Here is a 14,575-nt window from a genome sequence, read left to right as displayed (position 1 = left end):
CAAGAGAATTAGTATTAAGCCTCAAAAAGAAAGAGAAGGGGGGAAGGAAGAATTAGTGGTGATACTGCTGTTGGTATTGCAAATACATGTGGAGGGAAATGGTCCCAACTCTACAACACCGGGTATTCGCAGGAAGTCTCCTCTCCTGGTACTGACCCGGCCCAACGCTGTTTGGCTTCCAAGATCAGACGAGATCGGGCATTGGCAGCGTGGTATGATAGTAGAGAATTTTTCAATTGCACCAATGAGAGTGCACCTATATAAGAAGCAGAAGAAAGAGGGAAAAGGGGAGACAGAAATATTAGGAACGAAAAAAAGGAATGAAAATAGTATAGAGAAGAAAGGGAATGAATCAGTGTAGCATAATTGATGGATCTGCTTTCTGCGTTAGACACAGCTCAGCAATTCCCACTTGTGTGGTGTCGTGTTCTGTGAATCGCAGATGAGAGTCCATGAAACAATAGTGAAGTATGGAAGGGAGATATGAGAGATAGGCTAGGTTGGTATCAAAAATTAATTAATTAAGCATTAATTTAGAAAAGCGCATTATTATGTAACATGCATATTTGGAATAAAGTTTGAAAGTTCAACGAGTATGCTGAGGCTCACGATGAAATCAGATAATTATCAAGCGGAGGCCAGTATTCTGTCTGGGAATTGCTGAGCTGTGTCTAACGCAGAAAGCAGATCCATCAATTATGCTACACCGATTCATTCCCTTTCTTCTCTATACTATTTTCATTCCTTTTTTTCGTTCCTAATATTTCTGTCTCCCCTTTTCCCTCTTTCTTCTGCTTCTTATATAGGTGCACTCTCATTGGTGCAATTGAAAAATTCTCTACTATCATACCACGCTGCCAATGCCCGATCTCGTCTGATCTTGGAAGCCAAACAGCGTTGGGCCGGGTCAGTACCAGGAGAGGAGACTTCCTGCGAATACCCGGTGTTGTAGAGTTGGGACCATTTCCCTCCACATGTATTTGCAATACCAACAGCAGTATCACCACTAATTCTTCCTTCCCCCCTTCTCTTTCTTTTTGAGGCTTAATACTAATTCTCTTGGCTTACGTCTGAAACTCCAACTCACCTCCATGCAGGAGATTTACCTATTTTGAACCAAGTAGCCCAAGTGGGTCTTACTCATCTAATAACTCTTATGATCACTCCCTGGTTCCATTAACACAGATTTTCTGTGCTGGTCAGGGAATTGGAGGTAAGACCAATCAATGTCTACAACCATTCCAATTACCAAGTGTGATTACACAGACCAGAACATTTTATTAATCAATAATTAATAATAATTAATTCTAAACTAACACAATCTTTCTTTGATATGGATCATGTATAGGGGTATTTTTATCATATACATTAAAAGTTATGTTTTAAGCATTTCTTTCTATACGTTATAGGAATTTATCTTTTCTTTCAAGAGTGCGCCCACACAAGAGCCTTCTTTCTCTCCCTTTCTTCTAGTACATGGGGGTCATTAGGTCGACATGAGTTAGGTCGACATACATTGGGTTGATATAAATTTTCAATTTTTTTCCCATTTTTTGACGTTGTTCATACTTAACGATCCACGTGAACTACAATTGGGAATGGTAACCTGTGCCGAGCGCAACGGTAGTGGAGCGATGCACCTTGCTCCACCGTGCGAGGGGACACGATGCACTAATTGGGGTTCCCAGTCACTTTTCGAAGAAAACAACACCAAAAAAAGTAAAAAAAAATGGATTTTAATTACCTACCGGTAAATCCTTTTCTCGTAGTCTGTAGAGGATGCTGGGGTTCCATTTAGTACCATGGGGTATGGACGGGTCCTTTGGGAGCCACTGGCACTTTAAGAGTTTAACAGTGTGGGCTGGCTCCTCCCTCTATGCCCCTCCTACCAGACTCAGTCTAGAAACGGTGCCCGAGGAGACGACATACTTCGAGAGAAGGAAGTACAGATAGTGGCGAGATACACACCAGCTCACACCGAATCGAAAAAACAATGCTGACCAGTACGCAACATGGAGAAACCATGCTAACCAGCATGCAACATGAAGACATCATGCAAAACCGCATGAAACATGAAGAAACCATGTCAACCAGCAGGTAACATGAAGAAACCATGCCAACCAGGATGAAACATGAAGAAATCATGCCAACCAGGATGAAACATGAATAAATCATGCCAACCATCATGCAACACGGAGAAAACATGTCATCTAGCATGAAACAGGAAGCAACCATGCCAAACAGCATGTAACCTGAGAAACCATGCTAACCATGCATGAAAGAGGAACAGCAACTGCTGAACCAAGACTTAACCAAGTAGCAACGCAGGATAACGAAGCGCTTGGCGGGCGCCCAGCATCCGCTACGGACTACGAGAAAAGGATTTACCGGTATGTAATTAAAATCCTATTTTCTCTTACGTCCTAGTGGATGCTGTGGTCCACATTAGTACCATGGAGATATACCAAAGCTCCCAGTACGGGAGGGAGAGTGCTGAGGATCCTGCAGAACGGAGTGACCAAACTTTAGGTCCTCAGAGGCCAAAGTATCGAACTTGTAGAAGTTCAGCAAATGTGTTCGACCCCGACCAAGCAGCTGGTCGGCAAAGCTGTAAAGCCGAGACACCCTGGTCAGCTGCCCAGGAACAACCCACTGTACGAGTAGAGTGGGCCTTAACAGATCTTGGACACGGCAGGCCTGCCATAGAATATGCATGCTGAATAGTAAACCCGATCCAGCAAGCAAATGTCTGCTTAGAAACGGGACACCCAACCGTGTTGGGATCATAAAGGACAAACAGAGCGTCCGACTACCTGTGATGAGAAGTCCTCTTCACAGAAACTTTCAAAGCCCTCACAACATCCAAGGATTGCTGTGAGGTAATTGAGGAGTCAGTAGCCACTGGCACCACAGTAGGTTGGGGATGTGAAAAACCGACACGACCTTTGGAAGAAATTGCCGACGCATTCTGAGCTCAGCTCCATCTTCATGGAAAACCAAGTAGGGGCTCTTGCATGACCACGTTACAATAGCCCCAGAGATGTATGCAAAAGTGGGTCTCCGAGTCACACCTGCAGCAGTGTACAGTATTAGAGATTAGTCTCAATAGGTGATCAGCCTTTATGGAGGTTGTACCAGGGACAGGTAAGACAACCATATTTGACAATTTAGACACCCTATAGCAGGGGTGGGGAACCTTTTTTCTACCGAGGGCCATTTGGATATTTATAAAATCCTTCGGGGGTCATACAAAAATTCTCAACCTAAAAAATTACCCTGCCCCCCAGTAGGTCTGCCCCTTAGAGGCACCGTGTGTGCGCGCCAGAGGCGCGTGCGCCAAAAAAATGGGTGTGGCCAGTTAAAATGGGACGTGATACACATATGCCCCCAATAGTGCAGTGCCAGATCCACAATTGCCCCCACAGTGCCAGGTATACAGATGCCCCCACAGTGCCAGGTATACAAATGCCCCTCACAGTGCCAGGTATACAGATGCCCTCACAGTGCCAGGTATACAGATGCCCCCACAGTGCCAGGTATACAAATGCCCCCACAGTGCCAGGTATACAAATGCCCCTCACAGTGCCAGGTATACAGATGCCCCCACAGTGCCAGGTATACAAATGCCCCCCACAGTGCCAGGTATACAAATGCCCCTCACAGTGCCAGGTATCCAGATGTCCCCACAGTGCCGGGTATCCAGATGCCCCCACAGTGCCAGGTATCCAGATGCCGCCCCCCCCCCACACACAGTGCCAGGTATACAATTGCCCCTCACAGTGCCAGGTATAGATGTCCCCACAGTGCCAGGTATACAGATGTCCCCACAGTGCCAGGTATACAGATGCCCCCCCCCCGTGCTGCTTACCGCTGCCTCTTTCGGCGGGACACGGAGGAGAGCGCGGCTATGTTGGGTGGCGGCGTGTAGGACTTGAAACCAGCCACCGGTTCGAGAGCCAATCAGAGCTCGCGGACCGGCAGCCGCGGCTCCTGATTGGCTGCCGGCCCGTGAGCTCTGATTGGCTCACGAACCGGCGGCTGGTTTCAAGTTCTACACGCCGCCGCTCCCACCCGACAGCCACGCTCTCCTCCTGAGTCCCTGTCCTGACAGCTGAGACACGCTGCCGCCAGGTATACAGCTGAGACACAGTGCCAGGTATACAGATGTCCCCACAGTGCCAGGTATACAGATGTCCCCACAGTGCCAGGTATACAGATGCCCCCCCGTGCTGCTTACCGCTGCCTCTTTCGGCGGGACACGGAGGAGAGCGCGGCTATGTTGGGCGGCGGCGTGTAGGACTTGAAACCAGCCGCCGGTTCGAGAGCCAATCAGAGCTTGCGGACCGGCAGCCGCAGCTCCTGATTGGCTGCCGGCCCGCGAGCTCTGATTGGCTCACGATCCTGCGGCTGGTTTCAAGTTCTACACGCCGCCGCTCCCACCCGACAGCTGCTCTCTCCTCCTGAGTCCCTGTCCTGACAGCTGAGACACGCTGCCGCCGGACTGAGCGGAGGTGTGTCTCACAGAGAAGCGGGTGGGCCGGAGCAAACGGCTTCGCGGGCCGGAGGTTCCCCACCCCTGCTCTATAGGGATGTGGATAATATCTCTGGGCGTACTCAGGTTTTCCCAAATAAGGAGTTTAACGCCCTACACCAGGCATTCCCAACCACGGTCCTCAAGGCACACTAACAGTGCATGTTTTAGTGATATCCAGGCTTCAGCACAGGTGACTTAATTAGTAGCTCAGTTATTTTGATTTAACCATCTGTGCTGCAGCCTGGATATCACTAAAACCTGCACTGTTGGTGTGCCTTGAGGACCGTGGTTGGGAATGCCTGTCCTACATTATATACATATAATAATATTCCTCATCCCTAATAGCCTCAAACATATGTTGGACCCCTCATATATATGCATTATATGGACAAGTGTACGCTTTCTAGGGTACGGAGATGGGGTGAGAGGCACAGCAGTGGGATTTGAAACCCCACACTTCTCAACACTGCAGCTTCTACCCAGTATGGGATATATTTGAAGAGATATATTTGAAAGTACAGCTTATTGAGGCCACCAAAGCCTGAGATATGTACAGTTTTGAGCATGGTATAGACTCCCCAGGAGAAGATATACATTCTGCAGTACAGGAGAATGGGGGACATTTACTAAGCAGTGATAAGAGCGGAGAAGTGAACCATTGGAGGAGTGGCCCCATCAACCAATCAGCAGCCCTGTATCATTTAATAATATGCAAATGATAGATGTTACTTCAGTGCTGATTGGTTGCCATGGGCAACTTCTCCACTGACTCACTCTCCCCCCCCCCCCCCAGAATATCTTTAGAGAGTCACAGAGCTTAAGAAGCCCCGCTGACTAGCGTAACCTTAACAGGGTAGCTAGTACAAAATATCACACCCCCCCTTGTTTATAACACCTTTTACTTCAGTGTAGTTATGTGGAGGACAACGTTCCCTGGTAGCATGTGTCTGCAGGGAGAAAATGGCGCTGGTTAGTGCTGGATCCGCTCTGAGGAGAAGCTCCACCCCCTGTAATGGCAAGTCTTCCCGCACTTAGAGATTATACTGTCCTGAGGTAATTTTTGCAGCAAACAGTGGGTTAGACCAGGAAAGCTATGTTTGACCAGTGTAGGGTATCGTGCTGGCCCAGGACGCCCCTCACAGCGCCGTACACAGTGTGCCGCTGAGCCTTCCGGAGCGCAGCCTGCCAGAGCTGTGCTCCCACCCTTGTGCCGCCATTCTCGCCGGGGACCCACTTACCGGGACTCTAGCGTCAGATTCACGACTCATCTCTCTTCTGGCTCTGTTAGGGGGTGGCAACATGCTGCGGGAGTGAGCGGTCGCCTCGGGCGGCTAACGATCATCACCCTCAGGAGCTCAGTGTCCTGTCAGTGGAGATAGTGGCCATTAACCTCTCTGGGTTGGACACTGCTCCCCCCTAAGTCCCACGAAGCAGGGAGGCTGTTGCCAGCAGCCTGCCTGTAAAATAACAAACTCTAGAAAACAATAAAACTAAGAAAACTCCTAGGAGCTCCCCTAGCTGTGACCGGCTCCTCCGGGCACATTTTCTAAACTGAGTCTGGCAGGAGGGGCATAGAGGGAGGAGCCAGCACACACTGTTAAACTCTTAAAGTGCCAGTGGCTCCCAAAGGACCCGTCAATACCCCATGGTACTAAATGGAACGCCAGCATCCTCTAGGACGTAAGAGAAAAACTGATGTCAACCTTTTTCCATGTCGACCAAACATGGTCAAGCCAATGTATGTCGACCTAATGAACCACAAGCGTATGCAGTCAGCCCCAGCCACCTGAAGAAATATTATGACCAAGCCTGATTTATTTTAGGCAGTGACCCTTTACTTCTTACTAGTGGTATTCAGTACACCCAGTCTGAACTGTGCTGCTAGAAGTCAGGTGTAGGTGTGTGAGATTGCGTGGCCGGCCTACCTCCCGGACTGGCACAGAGATGAAACTGATGCAATCCTGATGATATATAGGCACTTTGCCATCAGAGGGTCCTTCAGAATGGATCTGCAGGAAAGAAAGTGGACACTGAGTACAGAAAGAGCAATCTCACAAGGTAAGAAATGGACCAGTAGCCATATTGTCTTATTACCGATTAAGTAACGACACAGTGAGCACCATGAAACCAAATTCTGGGCATCGGGAGTTGAAATAAAGGACAATGTAACAAAACAGGTCTCTAAGTATTACTCCCATTAGTATATGGAGAGTCGGGGCTATTGGCTGATCATGGTGGTGCATGGACTCTAGGAAATGAACTTTGCACTGACGGGGGCTATGGACATCCCATATCACTCTCAATGTTGCAGGGAACAGCAGAGCAATCCCCTGGTTTTGGGCAAACAGAAAGCGACGCACCGGAAGAAAGACCATTCCTGGAATATCAATATCTTACCATCTGCTGAACAGATCTGTTCTTTTGCCCTGAAAGGTAATAATTTGGCTAAGACAGGCCGTGGCTTGCTGCCGCCCCAGCACTCTGTATACAGCCTGTGGGCTCTTTAGGTCTACGATGGTTCATCTCAAAATTAAACTCAAGGCCCTGGTAGAAATCACAGAAGATTTTGGGGGAAAATAGTATTTATGGAGTTTGTTTTGGTCTTTTTCTTGAAAGAAAACAAACATTCAGAAGAGTAGAGATGAGGACGGAACAGGTGAAGCAGGACGAGGAAAACATAAGACCTGGGATTGTGGTGTGGAAGGGGTATTATGAGCAAAAGGCGTGTATAGTATACCTGTATAGGTGGCACAGGGGGTGGTCTTCAGTATGCCGAATGTCGGGATCCCGGCGCACAATATACCAGCGGCATACCGACAGCTATTCTCCCTCGTGGGGGTCCACGACCCCCCTGGTGGGAGACTACGCGTGCCACCGAGCCCGCAAGGGGCTCCTTTGCGCTCGCCAGAGCCGGCGCTAACCAATATGATGCCCTAGGCAAGATTTTGGCTGGTGCCCCCTAGCACCGCCGCTCATTCTGCAGAAGATGCCTGGCATGAGTCAGCTGGCAGCTCTGCTAACGTCGGGCACCTTTTGTCTATGAAAATGCATCTTATTTGCATCACTATGTGGCTAGGATGCACAAGCAGCTTCTGCTGATTAAAATTATATGCAGCATGCCTATGTTCTGTGTGCGTCTGCGGCTGTATCTGCATACGAAATGCTACATTACAGTGATTTCCAGGAATACACTGCAACGTAGCATTCGTATACAGATACAGCCGCAGTCACACACAGAATATAGGCATGCCGCATATCATTTTAATCAGCAGAAGCTGCTGGTGCCCATAAGCATACCAAATGCCCTAGGCATTTGCCTATGCCTAAGGCCGGCTCTGGCGCTCGCCACACTGTCGGTATGCCGGTGGTCGGGCTCCCGGCGCCGATATGCTGGTTGCCGGGAGCCCGGCCGCCGGCATACCATACTACACCCGGCACAGGTGACCATCTGCAGAAGACTTGCCTCTGGTACATTGTATAGGATGGGTAAATAGTAACATAGTATCTAAGGTTGAAAAAAGACAATTTGTCCATCGAGTTCAACCTATTTGTGGTCTCCTATGCAGTTTTATTTTAGGACTAATTTTGCCTGATGCTGATGTCAGCCGTTGTGTTTTAATGTCAGCCGTAGTGTTTTAATAACTATATTGAGTTACTACACACCATAACCCTGAATATCATTATCCAAAAGGAATTTATCTAACCCATTCTTAAAGGTGTTGACTGAGTCCGCCGTTACTACTTCCTCAGGCAGGGAATTCCAAACACGGATTGTCCGTACTGTGAAAAAAACTTTCTGCTGCATTGCGTGGAATCTCCTCTCCTCTAACCTAAGCAAATGTCCACGAGTCCACTGTGCTGATCTTATCAAAAACAGGTCCCACGCAATCTCTGTGTATTGTCCCCTTATATATTTGTAGATGTTGATCATGTCCCCTCTTAGTCTCCTCTGTTCCAGTGTAAACATGCCTAGCTTTGCAAGCCTTTCCTCGTATTCCAGCGTCTCCATACCCTTAATTAGCCTCTGAACCTTTTCTAGCTCCAGGATATCCTTTTTGTAGTATGGTGCTCAAAATTGTACACAGTATTCGAGATTTATATAATGGGAGTATAACACTCTCGTCCCTTGCGTCAATTCCCCGTTTTATGCATGCTAATGAAGGCAGTCCTACTTTGGATACTGCTGCTTCGTTTGCTATCTATGTGAACACCTAAGTCTTTTTCCAGTACAGAATCCCCTAATATTACCCCATTTAGTATGTAGGTGTTATTTTTGTTCTTGCTACCACAGTGCATTACCTTACATTTGTCTGTATTGAAGAGCATTCTCCATTTGTCTGCCCATGCTTCTAGATCAACTAAGTCGTTCTTTAGAGACTCAGCATCCCCCTCCATATTTATAACCTTACACAATTTGGTATCGTCTGCAAAAATTGACACCATGCTCTCTAGACCTACTGTTAGGTCGTTAATGAAAATGTTGAACAATAGTGGTCCAAGTACAGACCCTTGTGGCACACCACTTAGCACTTCAGTCCAATTTGAAAATGATCCATTAACCACAACACGCTGCTCCGTTATCAAACCAATTTCTGACCCAAGTGCATATTGTGCTGGCTAGCCCTATTTCTTGTAGCTTATAGATAAGTTGCATGTGTAGCACTGTGTCGAAAGCTTTGGCAAAGTCTAAAATGATTATATCCACCTCCTTACCCTGATCAAGGTTTGCACTTACTGTTTCATAAAAGCCAAGTAAGTTGGTTTGACATGATCTGTCCTTCACAAATCCATGTTGGTTCCTTTTAATGACCTTATTGGCTTCAAGGACCCTCTGAATGCTATCCCTTAGAATACCTTCCAATACATTCCCCACTATAGATGTAAGACTAACTGGTCTATAATTACCCGGTTCAGCTTTGCTTCCCTTTTTGAATATTGGCACTACCTCCGCTATACGCCAGTCCTTAGGAACCATACCTGCTATAACTGAATCTTTGAAGATCAAAAATAGTGGTCTTGCTAGTTCAGAGTGAAGCTCCATAAGAATCCTTGGGTGAATTCCATCGGGACCAGGTGACTTATTAATCTTTAATTTTTTTAATCGGTCACAGACTACCTCCTCACTTAAATAAGCTGACTGGGGAGTGGATGCTACAGGAAGTGTCTTGGTTGGGTAGGATTGCTGCTGCCAAAATGGTCCTGCTGACGAAATGAATGTACCTGTTTCGCGCCATACCAAGGCCCCTCCCCAAACTCTTCTATAATAAATTTAATCAGGTCCTGATCAGATATGTGTGGGGAGGCTCTAGACCGAAAACTGCAAAAAAAACTCTCATTCTGCCCAAACTGTCTGGTGGGGTAGCTTTCCCAGATATAGAAAAATACCATGCGGCATGTCTAATGAGTCAGTCTAGTGACTGGTTCGACACCTCGAGTCTGAAACCTTGGGTTATCCTGGAAGCTTCATGCTTAGACGCTGTTTCTCTCCCTGATTTGTTTTGGTTACCACTGTCTGCTGCTCGGAGTAGGGCCGGATCCTGCAAGTCTATTAAAACGACCCTAGATTCATGGCATAAACTAGTGCTCTCTTCGGAAGAGATTAATTTACCTGCCCCCTGCCTGTCGTTATCTGCTCTTATGTCATCGATTCCTAATGTCTCCCTAGAGGAGTGGATTCGGAAGGGGCTTTCCACTGTGGGCGATTTATTTGTGGGAGACGTCTTGATGTCCTTTTCTCAATTGCAAGAGAGATTTGGGATTCGGACTCAAGATTTTTTTAAATATCTGCAGGTGAGAAGTTGGTTACACTCATTTACTCCCTCACATCTCCACAAACCTTCTCTTCCGGCTTATATTATAAGCCGATTGGAGTCGCCATCGCATAAATATGGGATTACGTGGTGGTACCAATTTCAATTGACTAATGGCCCACAGACAAAATTAAAAGCTCAGACTTTATGGAAAAGAGATTTGAATAGGTCCTTGTTGATGCAGATTGGGACAGTATATTTAGATCTTGTTTCAAAGTCTCCAAATGTGTTATCCACTCCGAAATGTTCTACAAGCTTATATAGAGGGCCTACTTCACCCCTGAAAGACAACACAGGATCTGGCCTTCACAATCTAAATCATGTTGGAGTAAATGCGGCTCTACGGGGGATATCTTTCATATCTTCTGGGCATGCCCTCATATACAACCACTATGGGGAGAAGTTTTAAATATGGCTAGCATAGTGTTAGGGCTCAACATCCCCCTGGACCCAGCCCTAGCGCTATTCCATTTATACGTTGATCGCCTCTCCGCAGGTGATCGCTACGTCTTGGGACATATCTTGATAGCCACTAAAGCTGCTATAGCACAATTGTGGAAGTCTGAGAATAGTCCTACCTTAGCGTTTATTCAAAATAAGATTCACTAACATTTCATTTTCGAAACAGCGGAGGCTAAATATTCCTCCTCGGCTAACTCTATCCACCTGAAATGGTTAGGATGGTCCGATTATAGGAGTAGAGAAGGTAGGCTAACCGTTTATAGCTCTCCAATTGATGTGTCTGTGCTTTACCCCACCTAGATTGACCTGTACAAGAATGCTGTGTTATCAGGTATTTTCTAAGTTTATTGTATTTTAGTCCCTATTGTTTTTTCTTCTTCCATGTCTTTTCTCAGTGCTTTCTCCTTCTCATGTATCTGAACGCCTAATGTAGCCAATTGTATATTCATCCGACTGTGCGCTGTTTGTATTTTGCATATGGTAACCATTCTGGACTTCCCCTGTGTTTCCCTTACCTCTTTTTTCTATTCCCCATTTCTGTGTGTAAACTCTTCAATACAAATGTAATGTTTAAAAAAAAAATAAAAAAATCTCCTCCAACCTTCTAACCATCCTTCCCCCCAGCATCACTGCCCCCTCCTCATTCAGGTGCAATCCATCACGACAGATGTACAGCTGTTGGGGAAGGTATATACAGAATAGGGTACATTGTACAGGTGTTGGGATGGGTATATAGTATATAAGGGCACAGTGTATAGGTGTTGGGGTGGGTATATAGTACTAGGTGATTCATCGCGCCCTACGGGTGCTCTTCACACCGTCGTAAAAGGCTACGCCCCCTTAACCCTTGCACGCCCTTGCGGCGTGCAATATTTTTATTATATGGAGTATTACCTCCAATCATAATTGTAAGTGGTTAAATATTGCACTGACAAAGGGCGTGCGATGGTTAAGGGGTTGAAGCCCCTTGCAACGGCGTGAACAGTGCACGCAGGGACTGATGAATCACCTAGTAGGTGCTGTGGTTGGGGGAGTGGCGGGTGCGGGGGAGATGTGGCTGGGGTCCGGGGGTGCCGCGGGTGGGGAGGGGTGATTGCGGGGGTGCCATGGGTGGGGGAGGGGCTGGTGGTGCCGTGGGTGGGGGATGAGCGGTTGCGGGGGTGCCGCGGGTGGGAGAGGGGTGGGTGCGGTGGTGCTGCGGATGGGGGAGGGGCAGGTAATGCTTCTCCTCCTGGAAGCAGCTAAGCTGCTGTCCTCCCTTTGGCAGTGGCTCTCCCGGGTGTCAAAGTCAGAAAAATATCACGCTGCACATTGCCATATATGCACCACATGCGTGTGCCCGCTGCACGTGCATGAGCCCTCCCGTGCGTGCGTATACTCGCGGTCGCGTGCACTCGCGGGCGCGCGGTATGCGCATTTACAGTAGAGTGTGTGTTCGTCTAGCGGGCGACTCAATCGTAACATATTTTAGTCATATAATGTATTTTGTAGATTATGGTCCCTTTGATAGAATCTGAAAGTTCAGTTAATATAGCATGCTCGGGGACAGAGAGATTCCTCTTTGTTTGATACGAAGGGTCAGACAGGGGTTACACAGTGGTGTTTAGTATCCATCGGAAGAGAATATAATTAGCAATATTCCGGTGTTGGTTTGAAGCGGATTACTCGCTCGTGCGTATAGTTATGGACATAAGAAGTTTATGGACATTTACTATATTTGCACTTTATTACCCATGCGGCGGGAAACCCAGTTTCCCTCCCACCTGAGCAGTTTGAAATAGTCACAACCCACCTGTATGAACCAACCTATGACCTTTTGTTATAATGCAGAGACGAATTCCTGTGTCCAATGAACAATAAGAATGTAGGGACCATTGTACTGTACTGCGTGTAAGTGTATATAAAGACAAGCCGATCTGGGCCAGCTCTCTATTCTCTTTTCAACGGTTCTCATCACTGATAATCAGGAGCTGGATATCCAGAAAGGCGCTTGCGATTGTTCCCCTTGTGCGTAAGTTCTCTGCAACCATATTTATCTCCTATTTTGTTGTAAGCCATTCTCTCTCTCCTTCCCCCTTAAATGTAATTGTGTCTTTGTTGTATTTTAACGTGTAGTAACTCGGTTAGGTATTTTATGTTAGTTTGGTAGTGTATAACTTGTATTGTGTATTCTTTTGCGATTGAACGTTCATTCATTCCCTTAAAAGGTGTTAGACCCTTAGACCGGTATTTGAGTGTTTATTATATTGCTAAAGGGGTTCTCAGAGCGTAAGAATCGCTCATACAGCTTTTGAACTAACAAAGTTATACTGTGTTGCATTTACACCATATCACTGCACAAAGGTTTACCATTTAAGTACATTGTTTAGGATATTGTTACAAAGGTTTAACTCTGTGAGCGTCAGCGCCGCTCGTGATCTCCTCGTGGTCTCGAGCGTCCGCTACGCTGATAGCGTATCATTACGTTAGTCGGCAGCCTATAGCGTGCTTGCCTTTACGCTGTAAGCCGTGAGCGAACGTGCCGCTCGTACGTCTCGTCCACGGCTAAGCGTTTGTACGCTACGTGCGTACTCTTACAGTATTCCATACGCCAATTGCGTACTGTGTTCATTAACCTTTTAGCGTGTTTAATATAGGATATATATTAGGCTTTTACAATTGGGGACTCGCCCGCTCTTCACATATCTGCACTAGGTAATTTCAGCAGACATTATCGGTCAGCAAAAGGCGGGAGGTAATATTCCTCGTAGTGCTGACCAGATAAGCGTCTGCTTCGCTTAGTAAAGAGTGCTGAAGGAATCCGGAACCAAAAGGTAGGAACAGTACGCTATTGTCTTTTAAAACCTGTTTAGTTTCTGTTTTGCGAACGTACGCATAAGCACACACACCTGTATTCCTTGTTTAGTATTATTTGTCCGTACCTCATTCTCCTGATTGCCACACACTAGTGATAACGTGTTGAGACATTTGTTGTTATTAATAGTTAAAAGTAATATTTAAGGGAATAATTGTAAAAGGCACGCACACAATCTCGCCTAGAATACAAGGGAGATTTGAGTGGTGTTCAGTGAAGGATTACTGTTAAAGATCATTCACATTGATAAACGTGTAGTGTGTTACTGTGGACGTACTTGGTCTGCGTACACGTGTCCTTACAAGGGCAGGGCGTACGCAATGCAAGGGTCGACGCACGGTGCGTATATCACGCGACGGAGCGTACGGACACGCCCACATAAATACAAACCGCACGATAGTATTGTTTTAATAGGCGATAAGGAAGTAACGCGAAAATAACACAAATCTATCTCAAATCCAAAAAGTTTAAAGTTAAAAGAAAAAGACTTTCTCTGTTGTAATTCTTCTGGGTTAGACTATTACTGAATGAAAGGAATTCTGTACAGAAATAAGAGTGTTCGAATGTAAGAGTGTGTATATATAAGATTTCTCTTTTATTACGGAAGTGGGAACCATAGGCCAGTAGAAAGAGGTACACCAGCGAGAGTGATAGCGTGGGGTGGCTTGGGAGGCGTCCCTTGTTAATCTCGACACATTTATGAGCAGTAGAGTCTGCTGTACATAACAGACCAGGAGGTCAAGGACCAGGAGGTTCAGGTACAGCAGACTAGAAGTAGAGAAGCACAACCGAAGAGGGTTGGTGCGAGACCCATATAGGCCAAAGAAGCTCATTGCTGAAGGAATTCGCAGCCGAAATTTTCGATTCCACTGATCGTTCCGCACATAAGATTAGTTGCTTGTGTGCAGATACGAT

General features: G+C 46.6%; 1 long non-coding RNA gene and 2 pseudogenes across 1 annotated transcript in view; 1 reads left to right on the top strand and 2 right to left on the bottom strand.

Annotated features, from left to right (window-relative positions):
- Positions 1 to 107: 107 nt before the first annotated feature.
- LOC134962127 (5S ribosomal RNA) lies at positions 108 to 226 on the bottom strand (annotated as a pseudogene).
- A 610-nt stretch (positions 227 to 836) lies between these two features.
- On the top strand, positions 837 to 955 carry LOC134962125 (5S ribosomal RNA; annotated as a pseudogene).
- A 5,358-nt stretch (positions 956 to 6,313) lies between these two features.
- LOC134958664 (uncharacterized) overlaps positions 6,314 to 14,575 on the bottom strand; it is a 52,019-nt gene continuing 43,757 nt past the window's right edge. Inside the window, exon 3 of the long non-coding RNA XR_010187087.1 lies at positions 6,314 to 6,543. This is a non-coding gene — a long non-coding RNA (uncharacterized LOC134958664). The remainder of the gene's footprint in view (positions 6,544 to 14,575) is intronic.

Source organism: Pseudophryne corroboree, chromosome 9, assembly GCF_028390025.1.
Source record: "Pseudophryne corroboree isolate aPseCor3 chromosome 9, aPseCor3.hap2, whole genome shotgun sequence".
NCBI lineage: Eukaryota > Metazoa > Chordata > Amphibia > Anura > Myobatrachidae > Pseudophryne > Pseudophryne corroboree.
This window is presented reverse-complemented; position numbering and strand designations above follow the sequence as displayed.